The 16,616-nt window shown below is 41.6% G+C and overlaps 1 long non-coding RNA gene across 1 annotated transcript; it reads left to right on the plus strand.

Annotated features, from left to right (window-relative positions):
• The first annotated feature begins 14 nt into the window (after window positions 1–14).
• LOC129633865 (uncharacterized) lies at window positions 15–16,295 on the plus strand. Its single transcript, XR_008705336.1, has 3 exons — window positions 15–240; window positions 584–695; window positions 15,832–16,295. It is a non-coding gene; the product is annotated as an uncharacterized LOC129633865 (long non-coding RNA).
• Window positions 16,296–16,616: the final 321 nt, after the last annotated feature.

A 16,616-nucleotide genomic window follows, 5' to 3' on the forward strand; every position in this document is an offset into this window, starting at 1 on the left:
CCGCCTCCGGAGCCGGGAGGCGGCCGCGCACAGCCCTGGAACTCCCACCCTGGCGTCCCGGCGCCCGAGCCGGGCAGAGGAGCTCCGCGGGGTGCGGGGAGGAGGCTCTGCCGCCGGCTTCTGGCTCGGTGAAGAGGAAGCGGTTACGTTTATCTCCTTCGTCTGAGTTGATTCACAGGAAAAAGATGTGTCCAAAAAGTCTGGCTAAGGGAGTTGAGATTCCTCGCGTTGTAGTGCAGGGTAAGAACGAAGTGTGGGCCAGTGTGGCTGGGAAACCTGTTAATTGCTTAATTAATCGCTTGTCTCGCTGATGCGCACACCGTGTCTCTCCCTAAATGGCTCAGACGGTAAAGAATCCTCCTGCAATGCAGGAGCCTGGGTTAGATCCCTGGGTTGGGAAGATCCCCCGGAGGAGGGCTTGGCAACCCTCTCCAGTATTCTTGCCCGGAGAATCCCATGGACAGAAGAGCCTGGTGGGCTACAGTCCATAGGGTCGCAGAGAGTCGGACACAACTGAGCGACTAAGCAGCAGCAGCAGCAAAGGTTCAGTGGGAGGGGAACCGCCTCCGTTTTTACCACGCAGACCCTAAGAGGTGCCAGAGGCAGGCGTCCCATGAAACCCATGCCACGTGCGCGCGATTGAGGGTGGAAGTCGGCCAACCAGATACACGGAGCTCCGTTTCTCATCTTTAAAGGTGAGGTGACATTCTCGAGCTGCCGGAACACTCAAGAATCTCTTTTTTTTTTTATTTTATTTTATTTTTAAACTTTACATAACTGTATTAGTTTTGCCAAATATCAAAATGAATCTGCCACAGATATACATGTGTTCCCCATCCTGAACCCTCCTCCCTCCTCCCTCCCCATTCCATCCCTCTGGGTCGTCCCAGTGCACCAGCCCCAAGCATCCAGTATCGTGCATCGAACCTGGACTGGCAACTCGTTTCATACATGATATTTTACATGTTTCAATGCCATTCTCCCAAATCTTCCCACCCTCTCCCTCTCTCACAGAGTCCATAAGACTGTTCTATACATCAGTGTCTCTTTTGCTGTCTCGTACACAGGGTTATTGTTACCATCTTTCTAAATTCCATATATATGCAAGAGTCTCTTAAAGATCCCTAAGTGCGATGATTTGCACTAAGGCGTTCAGTAAACTTTGGCTTTTGTTCCTTACCCGTGAATTTTTTCTACTTCTTCCTTTTTCTTTTCCTCCTGCTATAACCTTGCACTGTATTTACTCTTTATCTCTGCCCTGTCACTTTATCTTCTTACTAAGCCTTCATCTATGGGGCTCCGAGTCTTTGCCCTGCAAGGCGTTGGCTGCTTAGGAGATGTTCTGTGAGATCCCTGCCCACTGGGAGGTCGGGAATTCACAAGACATCCCCAACACCCACAGGAAAACAGCTTTGAAATTAGATACAAGAGAGTTAAACAGGCTAAACTGGCTGTCAGACCGACCAGGCATTCAATAGGTTGTTGTGGGTCTGTGAGCTGGAAAGGAGTGTAATTGATGTAATTGGTGGCTTAGAAGAGCTCCACTGAAGCTGGAGTCAGAATGACCTCAAATCCAATCCTGGCTTGGCAACTGGTTATGTAAGCAGTAACTTCACTTAAAGTCTGAAATTCAACTCTCCCTTAAAAAAAAAACAAAAAAAACCTGGAATTAATGTAATAAACTTGCATAGATTCTGAGCAATGATTCATTTATATAAAGTACTTAGCACAGTGTTCTAGCCTATGTTTAGCACTTAAGAGAGGTTAGGTGATGATAAGAGTAGGGGAGGAAATGGAGGCTGGGGAGATAAAAAGTTGGAAAACGTGGAAACTTAGGAAATTTTAGGAATGCTGCCATCATGGTGAAAAGCACACTTCTCATTAACAGCTACTGGTGATGATCAAAACCGGTCACCAGTTTCTGTGCTTGGCATGAAACACGTGATCATGTTTAATGCTCACAAACCTGAGAGAAAGTTCATAGCATCCCTCAGATAGGATGAGGAAAGTTAACCTCAGAACCATAAAATAACCGGCCTAAAGGAATGAATCAAGTGAGGAGTGGACTCAGAGAAACCTGAGGTAGAGGGCAAACCTGGGCTTTTTCCCACTGTTTTCCACGCAGCTACAGCCCCTCCCTGCGAGAGCCCAGGAAACAGGGAGAATGATGTAGGAAACGAAGAGGCACACACTGGGTAGGAGAAATAGCAGCCACACCTTTAAAGGAGACTAAGGATACAACCGAGTTAAAATAGTAAATGAACCCACACGAAAAGCTTTTTGCTTCTAAAACGCCTGCCGCACTGGAGTTCCTGTTCTGTGGTTCCTGTAGCCTAACCACAAGTTGAAAATGACTAACAGCATTTTTCAATCATTAAATGCTAAAGAAAGTGAAACATCGAAAGATCATAGAAATCTAAGGTCATGTCTCTTCTCTCTCACCACAGTACCTTCTTCTGTCCATCTTCCTTGAGTTTTTGGCTTTTAATTGCCCATACATGTCATCTGCCTCTTTCTAATATATTTCACCCAGTGAATAAATACTCCTGTTGTTTTAACCAGTGTAACTTCACGGCATAACCACAAGCAGCACTTAGAACAGCAACTGGGCTCATATAAGTGGCTGATTTCCATACACTGTTGTTACAAAGATTTGCTTGATTTAAAAAGCGTTTGAACCAAGTCTTATAGGCACTATTAACCATGTCATAGTTCTTTTAAAAAAAAATAGAACTCCCTGCATTTTTTTTTCATTTTTATTGGAGTATAGTGGCTTCACAACGCTGTTAGTTTCTACTGTACAACAAAGTGAATCAGCAAGCATATACATATACTCCCTCTTTTTCGGATTTCCTTCCCATTTAGGTTGCCACAGAACACTGAGTCGAGTTCCCTGTGCTATACAGTAGGTTCTCATTACTTACCTATTTTATGCATAGTAGTGTATATATGTTAACCCCAATGTCACAGTTCTTCCCCCCAACACCCCCCCCACCCCGACCTTTCCCACTTGGTATCCATACATTTGTTCTTTACATCTGTGTCTCTATTTCTGCTTTGTAAATAAGATCGACTACACCAATTTTTTCAAACCTTGCTTGTTAATTCACACGAGCAACAAGATATCTGACCTCTGAAGAAACAGCCCTGTTGTCAGTACGGTGATTGAACATATGCTTGGTTGCAAGACAGTCTAATAACTTCACTTTTTAAAACTGTGAAATGGCAGCTGTGTCTTCTGTGGGTCCCATGTGCTACTTCGCTGTCAGAGCTGTTGTGCCCTCAGAAGCCCTGTCATGGAGCGACGTTAGCAACGTGGTGCCTGTTTAAATGAGCCAGAGCAATTTAAACAGGACGAGGTTTGTGGTCACCTAGAACCTCTGCCCAGGGTGTTAAAGTGTTCTCTAAAAGAGAGAAAACTATGTCTGTAAATGCAGAGGAGCAAGAACTCCAGCTCTTTGGTAGGAAATCATGGCAAGCCTCCTCATGTCTTCCTGACGGAGCTGGCCAGACGGTCAGACCAGTCCAGCTCGAACTGAAGGGCTCAAGGCTAATCCTGGGAGGACAACTCCCTTGAATGCCCAAGAAAGAGGTTTCTGAGTTCCACTGACAAAGATATTAAGGGCTTGGGGCCTAGCATCTCTTATCTCTGTTGGTGCTTCTTATCATTTCTGGGCCAACAAAAGCTGAAGTAGAAAATCAATTGCAGTATAAACATGTAAATCTAGAACTATTAGGCCGTGAAGCTGATGCCAGGGTTAAGGCAAAATTTAGTCTATGGTCCAGGTGGCCGATGTTTAGTGTGTGTTCTAAGGAGGATGCTCGTGTACCTTGTTACATGGCATTGAGAAAACGGCATTTCTTTTATTGTTCATGCAAATAGGCTTTGTTATTATATTTACTCAGGGATTTTTTTTTTCTGTCTTGTAATTGTCATGGCAGATTATAGAAAGCATATTCCCTTTTTATAGTGGCAGTTGTGGAAAGATCAAATTTAGTGACTCGCCGCAGGCTTGGCTCTGCCAACTAGATGTGTGTTTTCCTGCAGGCGGCTGGTAGGGTTTCAGTGTTTTGAACAAAGGTGTGGCTCCAACAGAAATGAGTGTTACTTTCTAATTACTCAGAAAGAAGACTTACTGTAAAGCCTTTCTTTGGAAACCAAGTGTTGGTCATATTAATAGTAAGTCTACGTAGCAAGTGATTGGGTTAGCCAAGAAGTTCGTTCTTCTAGAACATGAAAACCCAAAAGAAGTTTTTGGCCAACCCAGTATTTAAACTGCTATTGTCAGTCACTCAGTCGTGTCCATCTCTTCGCGACCCCGTGGACTGTAGACCGCCAGACTCCTCTGTCCTTAGAATTCTCCAGGCAAGACTACTGGAGTGGGTTGCCATGCCCTTCTCCTGGGGAATATTCCTGACCCAGGGATCAAAGCTGGGTCTCCCTTGCTGCAGGCAGATTCTTTACCATCTGAGCCACCAGGGAAGCCCTCTCACAGCCACCGCAAGCTATTTAGCTGGGAAGATTCACAGGCGTCAGCTTCCTCAAAGTTCCACTTGTATGGATATTATTAGCTGGGAATATTCACAGGCGTCAGCTTCCTCAAAGTTCCACTTGTATGGATATTATGCTTTCTACAGGTGAGAATTTCTATGACCAGTGTGAACACATGCTAATAGTTGCTTTTAAAATGTTAAATAAATGAATAAAAATTAAATGCAAATGTTAAAATCATTACAGAGACATGAGGGTAAACCTTAAGAACCTTAATCCCAGTTCATCAGATGGCTCAAACAGACCCAAACTTGCTGCTTTCGTGGGAAACTTGGCCTGGCTCAGGGTTGTCCTTTATTGCCGACTGGTGATGTGAGTTACATCCATTTAGCCAGGTGCTTCAACACTCTTCCAGACTGAACCAGAACAGGAGAGTGTTTCACCCTGTACATCGTTGCTGTGGCCCCCTGTGGAATCACTTCTCTAGAATGTGCTCTATTGTGTGTCCATTGGCTGTAGTGAAGAGTGTCTTAGGATCAGCCCAGAGAAGCAGCTTCTTGAATTTACACTTGAAATGTTAGCCAGGATCATTGCTTTTATTTATTTTTTTATATATCTTTTTCTTTTTTATTTTTTTAATGTATCTTTTTTTTAATTTTATTTTTTAACTTTACAATATTGTATTGGTTTTGCCATATATCAACATGAATCCACCACAGGTATACATGTGTTCCCCATCCTGAACCCTCCTCCCTCCTCCCTCCCTGTACCATCCCTCTGGGTCGTCCCAGTGCACCAGCCCCAAGCATCCAGTATCATGCATCGAACCTGGACTGGCAACTCATTTCATACATGATATTATACATGTTTCAATGCCATTCTCCCAAATCTTCCCACCCTCTCCCTCTCCCACAGAGTCCATAAGACTGTTCTATACATCAGTGTCTCTTTTGCTGTCTCGTACACAGGGTTATTGTTACCATCTTTCTAAATTCCATATATATGCATTAGTATACTGTATTGGTGTTTTTCTTTCTGGCTTACTTCACTCTGTATAATAGGCTCCAGTTTCATCCACCTCATTAGAACTGATTCAAATGTATTCTTTTTAATGGCTGAGTAATACTCCATTGTGTAAAATTCCAGTGATCAAGGCAGAAGTTGTGTATCATCTCAGGAAGGCAAATCTAGGCTTTCCTGAAGCAGTTGGCTTGTTTGCATCCTCTGGGTTCCACAAGTAACTCATGTGGATCTGTTTTCTGCCTAATGTTTTTTGTTCCTTTGTTTGTAAAATCAGAGGATAATTGCTTTACAATACTGTATTGTTTTCTGCCATCTGTCAATGTGAATCAGCCACAGGTGTATATATACATGTATACCCACTGCACCCCACCCCTGTAGGTGGTCACAGAGCACCTGGTTGAGTCCCCTGTGTCACACAGCAAATTTCCACTTGCTGTCTATTTTACATTTGGACCCTGAGAATGGAAGAAAATAATTCCAAATGAAACTGACCAAGGACTTATTTCCAAAATATACAAGCAACTCATGCAACTCAATACTAGAAACAAACAACCCATTCAAAAAAAAATGGGCAGAAGACTTAAACACACATTTCCCCATAGAAGACAGACAGATGGCCAACAAACACATGAAAAGATGCTCAGCATCGCTCCTTATTAGAGAACTGCAAATCAAAGCTACAATGAGGTATCACCTCACACCCATCGAATGCCCATTATTAAAATATCTACAAACAATTTGGAGAGGATGTGGAGAAAAGGGAACCTTCTTGCGCTGTTGGTAGAAATGTAAATTGATACAGCCACTATGGAGAACAGTAGATGGAGATTCCTTTAAAAACTAGGAGCAGAGCTACCATATGACTCAACAATCACACCACTGGGAATATACCCTGAGAAAACCACAGTTGAAAGAGGCATACCCCCATGTTCGTCACAGCACTTTTTACAATAGCTAGAACATGGAAGCAACCTAGATGTCCTGTCTAATTTGACTTTGAGAATGCTCAGGGTGATGACCCATCTCTGTCAAATATTTCAGAAATGCTTTTTCATACATTGTGTAATAGAGTTATATTCTTCTGACTTGCCCTAGGCCTGAAAATAAAGGGATTTTCAAGGTCAGGGTATTAAGATAATGTTTTTCCATGCAATGAGACACACACCTATCGAGACACTTACCTGCATAACTAATAACCAGTGAGCGGCTACAACCAGGACCACACATTAGGATGCTCACAGAGACCAAGGTGGTGAGCTCAATGGGTGACTGTGGCCACGTTTAAGAAAATAGAAACTGTCCAGACCTGCCAAGCATGGGCTCACCTGCTGCTGCTGCTGCTGCTAAGTCGCTTCAGTCGTGTCCGACTCTGTGCGACCCCATAGACGGCAGCCCACCAGGCTCCTCCATCCGTGGGATTTTCCAGGCAAGAACACTGGAGTGGGTTGCCATTTCCTTCTCCAATGCATGAAAGTGAAACGTGAAAGTGAAGTCGCTCAGTCGTGCCCAACTCTTAGCAACCCCATGGACTGCAGCCTACCAGGCTCCTCCGTCCATGGGATTTTCCAGGCAAGAGAACTGGAGTGGGTTGCCATTGCCTTCTCCATGGGCTCACCTAAAGGCATTCAAATTCTATTCTTGTTAACTTCCGTGCTGGCCAAAGCATGCAGGTGGCCAGCTGCCAGGTAGCCATTTGTGTTCCCTGATCAACAATGTGTCCAAGCTCTAAGATAAACACTATGGATAGAAGATAAATAAAATATGATAGTTTCTTCCCTCCAGGGGTTCACAGTTGGGTACAGGAGAAAACCATGTAAACAAGCAGGATAAATTTTCAAAGGGAGGAGATTCTAACAGCAGTCCCTGCAGGCCCCAGCATCAGGTGCAGGAGATCAAGTATAAAATATCTAAGAGAATTAGCAGGAGCGGTGACTCCTCGGAGCCCTAAGTGCTGAGAAAGGAGATCCTGATGTGGGAAGCCTAGCTCACAGCACAGGGATGAACCCACACTCAACAGGAGAGTGAAGATCAATTCAGGCAATGAAACCAGACTTGTTCAGCCATATTTCCCTAATTGTTCACTCAAGCAATCCTAAAATTTAAATATAGAGACATAGAAATAATAACAACATTTTTGGTTAAAGACATTAATAAGTTTCGGACTTCAAGCCTCCAGTCTATCTTTGTGACCTGGGACGTATAATTTGATTTAAGTTTTAATTCATGCAGCCTCCAATTACTGGCTGCAGCAATGACCTACAAAGAAAATACAGAATCACTAATGAATGGATTGAAGAGTAGTCAGAAAACACATGGGGCTTTATTAAATGTGTAATAACAATATTTTCAGGCTGGCTCAGTGTACAATTATCTGCTTTACTGATATTTTAGGTGCATCTTTAAAATGACTGTTGTTGCCACTGTCTGAAAAAATCTGGGTCCAAAATAGAGAATAAAACAGTAAGAAATCTGATCTCAAAACTAGTTTCTTATTCTCCAGAATACAGAAATAAAATCTTTTGTATTATTGGAAAATACCTAACTATGTATACTGAAAAATTATAGCTTCTGCAAAGCACTTATTCTTTTGAAAAATAGCTTTGTTAGTTGGAACTTACTATTAGGTTGATTTTAAAATGAGGAATAGGAAGGATAAAGCCCTATTTAGTTCAACACAAAATATATTTTCTATCATTTAAAAGGAAGAGAGCCTATTTTTCTCAGCCTATTTGCTCAGTCAGTCAGACTTATTTAGTTGTAGCTTTGAATTTTTTTACAATGATCTTTGCACCTACCCTCAGAATAGACTGTGACCTGTCTCTCCTGATGGCTTTTGGTGAAGAGAGAACCTGCTTGATGAATTTTCAAAACATGATTCTACTTTAGAACCTCTTATTTGAAAATCCCAACTTTATATTTCAAACTGAACATGCTTCATCCTGCACATTCATTGGTAAGATATGCTCAGGAATTCCATAAAACTAAGATGGGAATTCAAGTTACATGCTGGTACAGGAGATTAAAACATTGCATGGTTTTGTTACATTTTGTGTCCATTTTGCCTCATTTCTGACACTTTCTTCCCCAGCAATGAAATCACTTCTCTGGAGAACGAAGAAAATCCCAACAAGACACCATTTCAATAGAATAAACTGTATTTGAGTGTATTACATGAAATTTAATTTTGTTAAATTGAAGACTTTTGTTAACTGGAGTTTTGTTAATCGACTGTTTCTCTAAATTGTAGAGTCAGAGGGAGTAGGCTCAGAAGGCCAGCGTTCAAAATGCTTGTTGGAGACCTTGTCGTGTTACCTGCACGTGTTTTTCATAGCTCTGAAATGCTCATCTCAGTAAGGTGTGCTGGGGGTGACTTGTGGCCCCAACAAGCTGGAAGCTTCCGTGGTCACTTAGTGATGAAACACGGCAGGAGAATAAAGGACAGAATTAGAAGCACCGTAGAAAGTGCGAATGGACGTCTAAAGGGCGGAAATTAAAAATGAAAAAGCAAGTAATCAATGAACAGTGTTGATTTTAAAGCAAGCTGGAATTTAACTTGGCAAGGAAAAACTGCTATAAACCATGGACAAGAAAATCAGAAAGTGTAAAGCTTGATAGACAGTAAATCAAATGGGCCCAATATGATCAAAGTTCATAACACTTGTAGCTGTAAGTCAGACAAGAAAATAGATTTTTCTTCTTCGTGATCACACCTCTCTCTAGGTGTAGCTGTCACTGCTGCTTTTGAAATACAGCGATACTCTGCTTCATGAAGAGATTAGTAGGTTACCATTCTGCTTTATCTGACTTCTCTGAGAACAAGAAAATCCATTATTAGCTCACCCCTGTCCATTCAACTCAAGTACGTGCATATGCTCCATGTTTCTAAAGAGTTTAATGGTAAAAAGAGTTCTTTGCAAGAATTAATGTTTTGTGTTAATATGTGATATCTTTATCACATGAGCCCAAGACTGAAGTTACAATTATCTGTGTACAAAAAAGCATCTTTTATTCCATCAGTGTCTTTTTTCTCATTTTCTCACACTGCATTCTGTTCATGGCTTAGTATACAAATCCCTTGATTCCTCATCTCTCCTATTACCTGACTGACTCACTCTGAGTATCTAGACGCGTTGCAGCCAAACTCTGTCCCCCTCAAAGCTCACATAAAATACTGTCTCCTTTGTAAATGCCCATGTCTCATCCTGGAGCAGTCCCTCTCATAGCAACGTCCTTAACATCTTAAAAAGCTTCAATCAAGAACCTCCTTGTGATGTCCCTGGCGGTCAAGTGGTTAAGACTTCACCTTCTAATGCCGGGGGTGTGGGTTCGATCCCTAGTCAGGGAGCTGAGATCCCACATTCCTTTCAGCCAAAAAGAAAAGAAACAAAACCTCAAAACATAAAAATCAGAAGCAATATTGTAACAAATGCAATAAAGACTTTAAAAATGGTCCATGAAAAGTGAAAGTCACTCAGTCGTATCCAACTCTTTGGGACCCCAGGGACTGTAGCCCACCAGGATCCTCTGTCCATGGAATACTGGGGTGGGTAGCCAGTCCCTTCTCCAGGGGAATCTTCCTGACCCAGGGATCAAACCTGGGTCTCCCACATTGCAGGTGGATTCTTTACTTTCTGAGCCACCGGGAAAGCCCAAGAATACTGGAGTGGGTAGCCTTTCCTTCTCCAGGGGATCTTCCCAACCCAGGAATCAACCCAGGATCTCCTGCATTGCAGGCAGATTCTTTACCAGCTGAGCTACCAGGGCTACATAAAAAGAACCTTTAAAAAAAATTGTCTCTATCTTTATAAAATAGTTGAGATGTATGTGTGTGTGTGTATATATATATACACACTATATATGTGAGTGTAAATATACTATATGTAAGTATATGTATAGTATATGTATATGTGTATACTTATATGTAAGTATATATGTGTATAATTTATATACATATATACATACATATATTTATATACATATATACATTTATATTTATATATGTGTGTATAAAGCCTTATCTTTTAAACATTCATTTGTTTTGCAGATATTTCTGGAATACTTACTTTGAGGACAATCTATAGAAAGTGTTTTATTTCTGATTCATGTGTGTGTATATACATATATGTACATAAATATATATATATATATATATATATATACCCCCAATGTATTAGTTATCTATCAATGTGTAACCGCTTACCCCAAAACTCAGTGGCTGAAAGCAAAAGGCGTCCATTATCACAGAATTTCTACAGGACAGGTGTCCTGAGGTGGCTTAGGTGGGTGCTTCTGGCTCCAGATCTCTCATGAGGCTGCAGTCAAGCTGTCTTCCAGGAATGCAAGTCCCCTCAAGGCTCAAACAGGGCTAGAGAATTTCTTCCAAACTCACTCACGTGGTTGCGGGCAGACCACAGTTCCTAGCCATGTGGGCTGCCTGCCTGGTGGCTATGTGTCCCGCATCATGGGGACTGGTGATCAAAGGGAGAAAGAAAGAGACCAAGGCGGAAACCATCATCTTTTTATAACCTAGTCATGGAAATGACATCTCATTTCCACGTGTGCCTCGCTCTCTGCACTAGATACAAATCAATCAGTTCATCACATATGCAGTGGGTAGAGGTTACACCAGGGCATGAGCACCAGGAGGCCAGGATTATAAATTCAGAGGCTGCCTATCACACCCAATTAGCACTGCAAATATACAGAAAGTATCTCATGAATCATCTCTCTAGGGTTTGCTGAGATTCTTCAACTGGAAAGTTATAGTTGTCATCAAGTTTGAAAAATTGAAAAATTTTTCATCATTTCTTAAAATATTTTCATCACCTTTCTTTCTTTTTTCTTTTTTGGACACCCATTCAATCCTTGTTCTCCTACAGCTCACAAATGCTCTGTTTATCTTTTTTTTTCTTCTTCTTCTTCTTTAGCCTTCTAGTCTCTGTATGTCTCATTTTGGGTAGTTTCCATTTTTATATAGTGAAACTAATTTTTCCCCCCACAATGTCTTATCTGCTGTCAATTCTGTCCAATGTGTTTCTCATCACAGACATTTTATTTTTCTTATTGAGAATTTGTACTTTGTTTTTTTGTATTTTTGTTTCTTATGCTTTCTGCTACTTTGTTGAATGTGGAGAGTATATTGTAATACTGTTTTATCCTGCTTGTTTACTAATTCTTATTTTGTTTCATTTTTTTTCTATTGATTAATTTTTCTGTTTGTTATGGGAAGTTCTTCCCAGGCTCCTCTGCATACCTAGTAAATCTTGATTCAATGCCATGCAATATGAATTTTATGTTTTTGGGTGCTGAATTTTTAAAAAATGTTATCCTTTGAATATCTGGGGGCTTTTTACTGAAATGTAGATGAGTTACTTGGAAATAATTTTATTCTCTTGAGAGTTTTGTTTTTGTTTAAAGCATTGTTGGATAGATCCAAAACAGTGTCTAGTCTAGAGTTACACTCGCTGAGGATTCTACTTCATGTGTTAGGGCATCTTTTCTTACTGTCTTAGGGGAACTTGAACTGTCCCGACCCTCTATGAATTTCAAGGGTTGTTTGACCTATTCCTTCTGCTGGATCTTTCCTCACCTTGGCAGTTTCCTTATATGTGTTAAGTTACTTCAGTCTTGTCCAACACTTTGCAAACCTATGGACTGGGGCCTGCCAGGCTCCTCTATCCATGGGACACTCCAGGCAAGAATACTGGAGTGGGGTGCCATGCCCTCTTGCAGGGGACCTTGCTGACCCAGGATCAAACCTGCATCTCTTATGTCTCCTGCATTGGCAGGTGGGTTCTTTACCACTAGCACCACCTGGGAAGCTCCTGTTTCCTTATGCACAGGAGCTAATCAGTATTTGGCCAAACGGTTGAGAGAATCCTTTGCAGATCTCTGCGTCTCTCCTGTCTTCCTCTTTTCCTCTTTCCCTGTAGGTCTTCCCTGTGTCGATTTCCCCTGTAAATGGTGGCCACCTCGGCCTCTCTAATCTCTTCTCAAATCAGAGAAACTCCAGGCTCTACTTGATCTCCCATCCTTGGGCTGTGATCTGGAAACTCTCCAGGCAGTAGAGGGGGCAATGCTAGGGCTTACCTCATTGTATCCTTTCCCTCAGAGGTCATGGTACTGTGCTGTTCCTTGTCTAATGCCTGAAAAACACTGTTTCATATATTTCGGTTATCTTTTTTTCCCTAGGTATGCAGCAGCAGCAGAAGGGTGGGATGGGGAGGGAGATGGGAGGGAAACTCACGTGGAAGGAGATATGTGTATACCGTGGCTGATTAGTGCTGATACGTGGCAGAGGCTAACACACTATTGTAGATCAACTGTCCTCCAATAATTGCATTTTGTTCTATTAAAAAAATTATCCTTAAAAAAAAAAAAAAAGGAAAGAAAGTGGATTTGCCTTCGCATGCTGCTAAGCTGCTAAGTCGCTTCAGTCGTGTCCGACTCTGTGCAACCCCATAGACGGCAGCCCACCAGGCTCTGCCATCCCTGGAATTCTCCAGGCAAGAACACTGGAGTGGGTTGCCATTACCTTCTCCAATGCAGAAAAGTGAAAAGTGAAAGTGAAGTCTCTCAGTGGTGCCCGACTCTTAGCGACCTCATGGACTGCAGCCCACCAGGCTCCTCCATCCATGGGATTTTCCAGGAGAGAGTTCTGGAGTGGGGCGCTGTTGCCTTCTCCGATCCACCCTTCTAGGTTATCATAGAGCACTGAATTGAGCTCCCTGTTTTACACAGCAAATTCTCACCTGCTATCTGTTTTATATATGATAATGTATGTGTTTCCCTGCTATTCTGTTTCTTTTATTCCCTCATGGCCAGAAGCTAAAGTCCAGGCCTATAGATAACTGATTTGATCTCAAACATATAACCTCTCAGTAACCTGTACAACATTTAATATATACAAAAGAAAAACCTGACAGAACATTTTTACATGGAAAATTTTATTCGAGCAAAATTGAGGATTATAGTCTGAGAACAGCCTCTCAGAAAGTTCTGAGAATGATTATGGGAAATTTATTAAAATTTTTAAAAGTCACAGAGAAATACACTAAAGGTCAGGATATCTGAGTTGATAACTTTATCATATTATAATGTCATTTTTTTTTTGGATCAGTCAATTGCTTGAAGAAATTGAGCCAGATCAGAGTTTTTAGTATTTTCACCCCAAAGTGAAAATTTTCTTATATTACTATTATTATTTTCAATTTAGTTACAATGAATACCTTCCTGGCTGCTCTGATAAGCGGGTCCCACCCTCATATAAATGTCTGATGACCAGTCTCTGTAGGGCTTGTTAAGCTTCTTAAACCTGAGGGTCCATCAGCACCCAGTCAGAGAGCTGGTGGCCATGACATCAGTGTTGATTCGCCGAGTTGATCCAGTTTCAGCCAAAGGCAAGGAGGTAGCATTTTAGCCTGTACTATCTCATTATGGGACATAATCTGCCCTTAAATGTAAGGCTGGGGCTTCCCAGGGGGCACTAGTGGTAACCCACCTGCCAATTTAGGTGACCCAAGAGACGCAGGTTCAGTCCCTGGGTTGGAAAATTCCCCTGGAGTAGGAAATGGCTCCAGTATTCTTGCCTCGAAAATTCCATGGACAGAGGAGCCTGACAGGGTACAGTCCATAGGGCCGCAAAGAATCGACCATGTCTAAGCGACTGAGCATGCGCACATGCAAATAGAAGCCTTTATGGAGTCTAGCGCTCAACTCTTAGCAGTCTTTGCCTCAGTAAGTAGTATCTTTATTTTAACTAGAGTTCTTTTTTTTAAAGACTTGGCTCACCAGTCAGTCTTTTTAATATCAATTGGACAAATTTCCAGGTCTCAGTGATACCTAGCAAAACTTCTAAATCAGGATACTGCTTCCTATTCTTTTTAAAATAAACCGAGAACATGCTGATTTTTTTCTCAAGACCCTTGGTTGAACAAGATCTCAATGCATTCTAGATTAACATAACCTAAAATGATTTGGTCATCAACCGTGAAGTCACTGAGCAACTTCACCTTTCAAGGTAACTGGCAGATAATCAAAGCAATGACTCATGACTCAAAGCAGCCTTATTCGCCTTTTATTTGCAAGCTGAATAAAGGTGCAAATTTATAATCAAAAGAGTTGTATGAAAGCAGCAGGCTCTATAGCACTGTATGCAGATGAGTTACTCCAGTGCGTGAAAGTTGTCTTTGGCTGACAGTGTTCCTTTCCTTCCCAAATCCAATCCAGTGGTTCCTGTTACTCACATTGATCATTCCTTTTGCTATTTACCCAATGTATCCTATAATCTGAATGACAGAATTTCAAACTTGAGTCTCCAGAACTTTGTACACTATCTTAGTTGTTTTTTGGACCCACTGTGGTCATAAACAATAGCCTTATGCAATCGGCATAGCAATAGAGAACAAAAACAATAATAAGCAATAACAAATAGAAGATACTAGTATAGAATATAAGCTCAAGTTCAGCCACTTACCCGCTAGTGACTTTCAGCAAATTCATTTCTCTTATGTGTGTTGGAAATACTATTCCCATCAGACTAGGGTAAAGATAGTTAGTACTTTAACTATGTTAAAGCCAAAGCAGATTTTCAATAAATGAAATATTTAGATATTATAGTGATGATAATGATAAGGAAGATGATAAAGTTCATTTTGTATAATTCTCTTTTTCTCAAATTCATTGGTTTTTTTCAACATTGTATTATGAAAACTTTCAAACATAACTGTAAGATTTACCATGAAAACCTGCCTGTGTACCACCTAGCTTTTACTGCACATTTTGTGATACACCTGTACAACTATCTCTCTCTGTCCATCGACCAACCTGTTTAATTGTGGACACATGTCAAAATCAGTTGCAGACATTCTTACCCATTACCCCCATGTATACTTTTAAACTAGAGTTCTTTTTTACTTTGACTAGATTTTTTGTGTATGTAATTCTTACGCACATTCAAGTGTACAAGTATTAAGTATACATTTCCCGAGTTTGATTAATAAGTCCATCTCTGCAGCCAAGAGCCTAGGACATTGCCTTCATCCTCCAAAATTACTTCGTGTTCCTCCCCAGTCAGTATTTCACACACACACACATACATACATGCACAAACACACAAGCTTATACATACAGCACTCACAGACACACGCAGACAGGCTGCCTCGGCTCAGACACTTTGTTCATCACAGATTAGTTCTGCCTGTTGTCTAGAACAGGGGTCTCCAACCCCCGTGTCAGTCTGTGGCCGGTTAGGAACCCGGCCGCATGGCAGGCAGTGGACAGCAGGTGAGCAAGCAAAGCTTCTTCTGTATTTACAGTCACTCCCGTCACCCGAATGACTGCCTACGCGCCGCCTCCTGTCACATCGGCAGTGACACGCGATTCTCAAAACAGCACAAACCCTAGTGTGAACGCGTGTGGGAGGATCGAGGTTGCACGTTCCTGATGAGAATCGTCTGAAACCATCCCCCCAGCCCAGGCCATGGAAAAATTGTCTTCTGTGAAACCGGACCTTGGTGCCAAAAAGGTTGGAGGATCACCAGTCTAGAATGTAAAATAAACAGGGTAATATATTTGTATGCTTGTGTGTAAGGGTCCTTTTTCACTTGTCATAGTGTTTGAGATTTCAGCCATTCTGCCATGTATATCAGTAGTTTGTTCTTTAGTTGCTGAGTAATATTCTATTGTATGAATATGTCATACTTGTTTATCCATTCTATTAGTGACTTCCTGACTGTTGCCAGATCCCCACTATTCTGAATAAAGTTACCATGAATGTGTTTGAATAAGACTTTGTGTGGACATATACGGTTCTTTATTAGGTTCTTAGTTCATAGGGATTATACGTTGTTCCTTTCTGCTTTATTCCTCAAATACCTACATAATGCTGAACACATGTACAAACACACACACACACACACACACACTTAATTGCAAGACTAAAACAAGAAAAGGTGACTAATTCTTTCGCCTCTATTCAAGGAAGGCCTTTTATGAGCTGCTGCTGCTGCTGCTGCTGCTAAGTCGATTCAGTCGTGTCCAACTCTGTGCGACTCCATAGACGGCAGCCCACCAGGCTCCCCCATCCTTGGGATTCTCCAGG

This window comes from Bubalus kerabau, chromosome 19 (assembly GCF_029407905.1).
Source record: "Bubalus kerabau isolate K-KA32 ecotype Philippines breed swamp buffalo chromosome 19, PCC_UOA_SB_1v2, whole genome shotgun sequence".
Classification (NCBI taxonomy): domain Eukaryota; kingdom Metazoa; phylum Chordata; class Mammalia; order Artiodactyla; family Bovidae; genus Bubalus; species Bubalus kerabau.